Source organism: Ovis aries, chromosome 1 (assembly GCF_016772045.2).
Source record: "Ovis aries strain OAR_USU_Benz2616 breed Rambouillet chromosome 1, ARS-UI_Ramb_v3.0, whole genome shotgun sequence".
NCBI classification, from domain to species: Eukaryota; Metazoa; Chordata; class Mammalia; order Artiodactyla; family Bovidae; genus Ovis; species Ovis aries.
The window spans coordinates 216,242,602-216,250,084 of record NC_056054.1 but is presented as its reverse complement, the minus strand read 5'-3'; the positions used below and the strand labels follow the sequence as shown (position 1 = coordinate 216,250,084).

General features: G+C 38.0%; 1 long non-coding RNA gene across 3 annotated transcripts in view; it reads left to right on the top strand.

Moving 5' to 3' along the window:
• Positions 1–7,483, top strand: part of LOC121816934 (uncharacterized) — an 83,524-nt gene that overhangs the window by 28,701 nt on the left and 47,340 nt on the right. The gene's annotated exons all lie outside the window — the stretch shown is intronic.

The window sequence follows — 7,483 nt, the reverse complement described above, 5'->3', positions numbered from 1 at the left end:
CCCTGGGTTGGGAAGATCCCTTGGAGGAGGAAGTGGCAACCCACTCCAGTATTCTTGCCTGGAGAATCTCATGGACAGAGGAAACTGGTATGCTACAGTCCAGAGCATTGCAAAGAGTCAGACACTGCTGAAGCGGCTTCAGACACTACCGAAGCATACACGCTCAAGCACTGTACGGGGGTTATCTCCTGCATTCAGTTCTTCCACAAAAGCAGAAATTGCTTGAGTAAAAACAATCACAATATCCAGTTTCCACTCAGTAATGGAGAAACCACATGCCACCCCCAAAGCAGCAGCTGAGTTACTCCACTGTTCTCTCTGAGCTCCTTGTTGCACTTACATGAAGTCACTCCAGTTCTCTATAACACTCTATAGTGGTTGCTTCTTAAATTTCACTAGTCAGAACTGGTATATGGCCATAGGTTCTATATCAGAATGGATTTTAAAGGTACTTTCGGGAAAGAAACACATTTTAATTTTTTTTAACTGTGGTAAAAGTCACATAGCATAAAACATACTGTTTTAACCATATTTGACTGTACAATTCAGTAGCACCAAGTACATTCACACTGTTGTGCAACTTTTACCATCACCCATCTCTTGAATTTTCCGTCTTCCTAAATGGAAACTTCTTCTCCATCACACTTTAAGTCCTCATTCCCCTTCTGCACCCCGCTCACCCCTCTGCCCCTGGCATCTACCTATATACTTTCTGACTCTATGATTTTGACTATTCTAGGTGCCTCATATAACTGTAATGAAACAGTATTCCAATATATACTGGAGTGCATTTTTAAGGTTAACTTATGTCCTATGAACAGATTGTACCTTTCGTTTTTGCCACCCCCACCCCGAAGTTCTCACTAGTTATCTATTTTATACACAGTATGTGTTTATGTCCATCCCAATCTCCCAGTTCATCCCACCTCCCCGCCCCCAGTATCCATACATTTGTCCTCTGTGTCTGTGCCCCTATTGCTGCTGCTGCTAAGTCGCTTCAGTCGTGTCCGACTCTGTGCGACCCCATAGACGGCAGCCCACCAGGCTCCCCTGTCCCTGGGATTCTCCAGGCAAGAACACTGGAGTGGGTTGCCATTTCCTTCTCCAATGCATGAAAGTGAAAAGTGAAAGTGAAGTTGCTCAGTTGTGTCCGACTCTTAGCGACTCCATGGACTGCAGCCTACCAGGCTCCTTCATCCATGGGATTTTCCAGGCAAGAGTACTGGAGTGGGTTGCCATTGCCTTCTACTGCTTTGCAAATAGGTTCATCTGTACCATTTTTCTAGATTCCACATATATTTTACTCAAAATGGGTTAAAGACTTAATTGTAAGGCTGGATACATTAAAACTCTTAGAGGAAAACATAAGCAGAACACTCTTTGACATAAATCACAGCAAGATCCTTTTTGATCTACCTCCTAAAGTAATGAAAACAAAAACAAAAGTAAACAAATGGGTCCTAATTAAACTTAAAAGCTTTTGCATAGCAAATAAAGCCATAAACAAGACAAAAAGATAACCTTCAGAATGGGAGAAAATATTTACAAACACCTTTGGAGTAAAATGATGTTTGTTGTTGTTTTTTTAAAAAAATCACAAAGAGGCCAAATAGTTAATTAACAGCAATGACAAAAATCTCAGATAGTTTTCTTTAACATAGAAATATTTTAAGAATAGAATTAAAAATATTTCACACATAAAAAACCGTTCTGATGATATAGAATTTGAAACTTCTAAAACGTGAAAACTGAAACTTTTAGCTTATAATTTGGAACCCCATTGAGGCAAAAATAGACAAACTTTGAAGAGGATCAGATCCTTTTATATTGGATTTTTGCATATCTCTAGAAGAAAACAACACTAAAATTCCAACTGCTTCCTTATTAATACAAATGTATGTGAAGATAATGGTGTAATTCCACCTTGATGATGCTTTCTTTTCAGCTGACTTGATCAACACAATGGTGTAGTGGTTTATAAATTTGTGATAAAGTAGGACAATTTATTTATGAATGGCTTAACAACAGCTGCTTGGCTGAATGTTTTGTAGAATTCATTGAGTTCCACTAAATGGAAAGAAGTGTTTTTATTTTGTTTATCATGGCCAAACTAGTCATCTAGTGTTTCTAAGACAGCTGTCATCATCTGTTTGCCAGAACTGCAGCCTTTATTTATCTGTGAAAGAGGACACTAGCTCAGTCATTTTCGGCTAATTGGCAGTAAGCAACTGGTCAAGGCTGGAAAGTGTAGATACTTATGAAGCAATATCTTTAAATTCTAAGTTGCAATCCACTAATGGTCATGAAATCAATTTAGTGGATTGCATCTGCCATTTTTTAAAAAGTGCATTAGAATAAAAAGTACTGTGTCATTGTTGATTAGTCACTAAGTCATCTCTGACTCTGCAAACCCATGGACTGTAGCCCACCAGACTCCGCTGTCCATGGGTTTTTCCAAGGAAGAATATTGGTGTGGGTTGCCATTTCCTTCTCTAAGAGATCTTCCTGAACCAGGGATTGAACCTGTGTCTCCTGCTTAGCCAATGAATTCTTTATCACTGAGCCACCTGGGAAGCCCAAAAATACCATAAAGAACTATAAACATAGTAAAAGTAAGCATGGTTTTATGATATTTTAAAGTTTTATTTATATATTTTTCCTATCATATATAAACTATTGTGTGCTAAGTCACTCAGTCATGTCTGATTCTTTGCAACCCCGTGGACTGTAGCCCATCAGACTCCTCTGTCCGTGAGATTCTCCAGGCAAGAATGCTTAGGGTGTATTGCCATGTCCTCCTCCAGGGAATCTTCCCAACTCAGGGATCAAACCATCCTCTCATATCTCCTGCATTGGCAGGCAGGTTCTCTACCACTAGCGTCACCCGGGAAGCCCATATATTTATCATCATATATAAGCCATTATGTATGTATATACCCACACACCATAGTTACTTTGGACAATGTATTTCTTACTGTATGTTATAGTCAAAATAATTAAAAAGTCACGGCTCTAATGGCAGTTGGGGAAACCAGAGCCATTAAATCTTCTCTTATTAATGGAAAGAAAGCATTTTAAATATATAACAACCATCCCCTTTGTTCAGCCTTGGATTGTCTTCCCAATACATTGCTTTCTTCAACACGCCATGAAAATCTCACAAACGAACTCTGCTTGCAAAACTATGATGTCAGCATCCCCAAATGCAGCATATCTCAACACTTTTATCCCTAGGACACAAGAGAAAAATGACATTCACTTGTATCTGAACCATACAACTCCTTGACCATACCTAGATTTCAGCACTGTGGCAGAGATAAGATAAGGCCTTGATTAGAGGAGACTCCTTGAGAGTTGTTGATAGCTTCATCTCTTTCTCTCATTCAAAAAAGCACAAGGAGATAGAAACTAGTGATGGTGGTGGGGATAAACTTGAATAAAATCTAGTACTTTTTAAGAAAAAAAAGAGAGCAAATCATTTACGAAGTTTAATATATAATAGCTCTTATTAATAATATTCATTTGAGGCGTGCCTCAAACTGTGTCTTTGAAACAGTGTAGTAGAGCATTGCTGTAGAGAGCTGAGAGTATATTCAGATGTCTCTCTCTCTCTAACTTTTCCAGAACTACACAGTTGTCCACACAACTGGCCAATTTAGTGTCTTTTGCAGGTGACATCCACGTACCCAAGAAGTAAGACCTAAGAGCTGTTAGAACAGGGAATGCTCATGGTTTTAAAAGTTCCTGAAAGATCATCATCAGTGTGAATGATTTTCCTCAAGGATCTCTTCTTTTTTTGAATTAAGATCAGTTATGGAACATACTCATCTTCTTCCCTGTGGCCTGAACCTCTTTAGGCTTAGGGCTTTGGATAAAGAACAGGTTTGAGGTTTGAACATTTAGAGGTGATAGAAATGCAAATAGCAGATCATGATGGGTGAAAAATTCCTGTATTTCAGAACTCAAATTTATCTGTCTTTGATGGGAAATGGAAATTCAGGGAATTGAAGGGACTTGTCAAAAGTCATGCAGCTTACTAATGGCAAAGACAGGGGAAGCCTCCTGGCTCTGAGATTTCCCCCACTATAGTAGCATTTCTCTGGGAATGGATTACCCTCTAGCCTATCTGACTTACCAACAACTCTTCCAAATGATAGCAGTTGTGTCTCTCAGTGTGAGGAATGTCAGGCCTGGTGAATACTATGGGGAAGATTACAAAGGGAAAATTTTGAGGTACTAAGAAAGTGCTCTTTAGTCTGTTCATTTAACCAACCATTATTTAAGTCACAGGCACATAGGATACAAAAATTGACAAGATCCATCCTACCCTCACATTGTTGTTCAGTCACTGAGTCATGTCCATCTCTTTGCAACCCCATGGATTGCAGCACTCCAGGCTTCCCTGTCCTTCACTACCTCCTGGAATTTGCTCAAACTCAAGTCCGTTGGGTCAATGATGCCATCCAACTATCTTATCCTCTGTTGTCTCCTTCTCATCCTGCCTTCAATGTTTCCCAGCATCAAGGTCTTTTCCAATGAATCAGCTCTTCACATCAGATGGCCAAAGTATTAGAGTTTCAGCTTCAGCATTCATCCTTCCAATGAATATTCAGGGTTGATTTCTGGTTTGATCCTCTTGCTGTCCAGGGACTCTCAAGACCAAAGTTTGAAAGCCTCAATTCTTTGGCACAGCCTTCTTTATGATCCAACTCTCATGTCCATACAGGAATACTGGAAAAACCATAGCTTTGACTGTATGGACCTTTGTTGGCAAAGTAATGTCTCTGCTTTTTAATGCGCTGTCTAGGTTTATCATAGCTTTTCTTCCAAGGAGCAAGCGTCTTTTAATTTCATGGAGGTGGTCACCGTCTACAGTGATTTCGGAGGCCAAGAAAATTATATCTGTTACTGTTTCCATTTTTTTCCCATCTATTTGCCATGAAGTGATGGGACCAGATGCCATGATCTTAGTTTTTTGAATGTTGCATTTTTAAGTCAATTTTTTTTACTCTCCTCTTTTCGCCATCAAGAGGCTCTTTAGTTCCTTTTCGCTTTCTGCCATTACTCTCACAGTGTGGCACAGAAAAAGGTCATAATGGTGGCATAAACCAGTGCCACATGTAAAAAGAAGCAGTAATTAGTTTTGTCTGGAGCTCGTGCTGGTATAAGGGTATGTGGTGTTGGGGGCTCATCCAGGAACCAGGTCAGCTGTGAAGATAACCACTATTTCAGCAGTCTGTCTGAGAGGCCAGGTAGTCTAGTGAAAGATTCTCAATCTTTACTGTGGGATTCCTTCTAGAATCCATACTGTGATTCAGTAGGCAGATGGGTGGAGCCTGAGATTCCATTTCTAACTAGATCCAGGTGATTCCATGCTGTTTTTCCCCAGACCACACTGTGAGGAGCACAGGTCTAAGTAAAATGAATAGGCATTTTGCATCAAAGAAAAGTGAGTCTTCATCCCAACACTGTCTGCTGTTGCTGGTTATCTTTGAGTATATTACTGAGACTAGTCTTTCTTGTTTGTAAAAAACAGCCATAGTGTTATACACTGTACAGCTTACAGACTGAATGAGAATATAAGCATATTGCTCAAGACAAAGTAAAAGCTCATTTTAAATTAGTCCTTTTTTTGTACATATATATTTTGAATGTACAATAAACAATCACCTTAGAAATATTTGGCTACAAAGAACAAAATTCACTTAGAAAAGCCCTTGCATATGAATCCATTCAAAGTCTCATGACCCTTGTTTAAAGTACGTATTCCCAATATGTATTTGTTTTTACAGCAAATTAAGACATTAAGATTTTCCCTGAGGCAATAACAAAACAATGATCAAGTCAGATAAGAATATAGGACGTATTATGCTTAGTCCCATAACCTAACCACTAACCCTCTCAACCTTGTCCTTAATGAAGTAACATAATTTATGGGTGAGACATGGGAAAATTTGGAACTTCCCAATATAGTTAAGGGAAAAGCCTCTATAATAATGAGATTTTATAAGCCAAAATCTCTTTAATGTACTTAGGAACAGATAATCTTGAAATAAACAGTAACTGTACTTGTTTAGGGAATTAGTGTTTCTTCATTCGTTTATCAAGTTCTTTAAAGCTTCAGAAAAGCTGTGAGAGTCAGGAAGGTCATATACCTTCACCTCTATTTCACAAATGAGGAAATGGAGGCCCAGAGAGGTGAAGTGACTGACACACTCATATTGCAAATTAAATAACAAAAAGCCCTGGCCCAGATGGTTTACCTCCAAGCAATCTGTTTTGTTTTGCCAAGGATGGGAGGTGAGAGTGGGAGGGAGGTGGGAGTGAGAGGCTGGCAGTTTGTGTTGGGGATGGATAGTGGGCAGCAAAGAGGTCCTGGGAGTGGAGTGCTTCTTTGCCTCTGGGTGACTGTGGCTTCAAAGATTTAGTGCCTGTGTTCTCAGGGATATTTGTTGGGCTAGAGTTAAGTAAATCACACTGAAGAGGGAACAAAATCATTTTAAAAACATAAGATTTTTAAATGTTTTGGCAAATTCACAAGTCGTGTTTTTGGGATTCACCCAAGTTTTTTCCTGATTTCAATGCGCTTTCTTTTTGACTTCATGTTTCTTTCCTGTTTTCTCTATTTTTTTTTTCTGATAAAAATTCCAATTTAAGGGAGTTGGCAATTTATTAAAACACATATGAAATTCAGATTTCCTTTTTTTCTGTATATATTTCAATATTTATTAATACCTGGGAGCTTAGTTATTTTAATGAAGGACATTTAAGTAATGGGATTAGCACTTTAAATTTTAAGTAGAATTGCTATTTTGTACACTGTGACAAGTCTTAGTGATTCTTTTTTTCCTCCAGATTATATTCATGTCCTGTAGAAAGTTGAACTAAATTGGAAGAAAGTGTAAGCAATACTTTAGAAAACTTAATAGCATATACTTTTAGAAGATAATCTATTTATTTAACATCTTACTCTCCAGGGATCTTTAATCATTACTTTTAGACTCAGTGGTCATAGATGTTTACTAAAATGACAGAGAACAAGATTCATTCACCAAATGCTCTTTATAAATGTTCACTGGGCACAGTGGAAAACATGATACAGAAGGTCTTGCCCTTCAAGAAGCTGACATTTCTATATTTTCTCAAATATTTTCTAACCATGAAATAGTCTATTTAGTATTTTGTGGATAAATATTTTATTGTATTAAAAAAATTGTTTTAGAAGATTCAGAGTAGGAAGACTCTGAGCCCACCTCCTTTCATGGGCACACCACAATTACTATTTATAGAGAAACTATTGATAATAATGACCTGAAAACTAGCAGAAAATTTTTTCCACAACTAAAGATATAAAGAAGAAACCAAAATAAGAGGGTTTGAATGAGCAGAAGTGTGGTATAATTAAAAAAAAGTTTAATTAGTGATTGATTACACCATGGTGAATGTCTGTCCTTCAATATGTATTAAATTCCTTGAAGGCAGG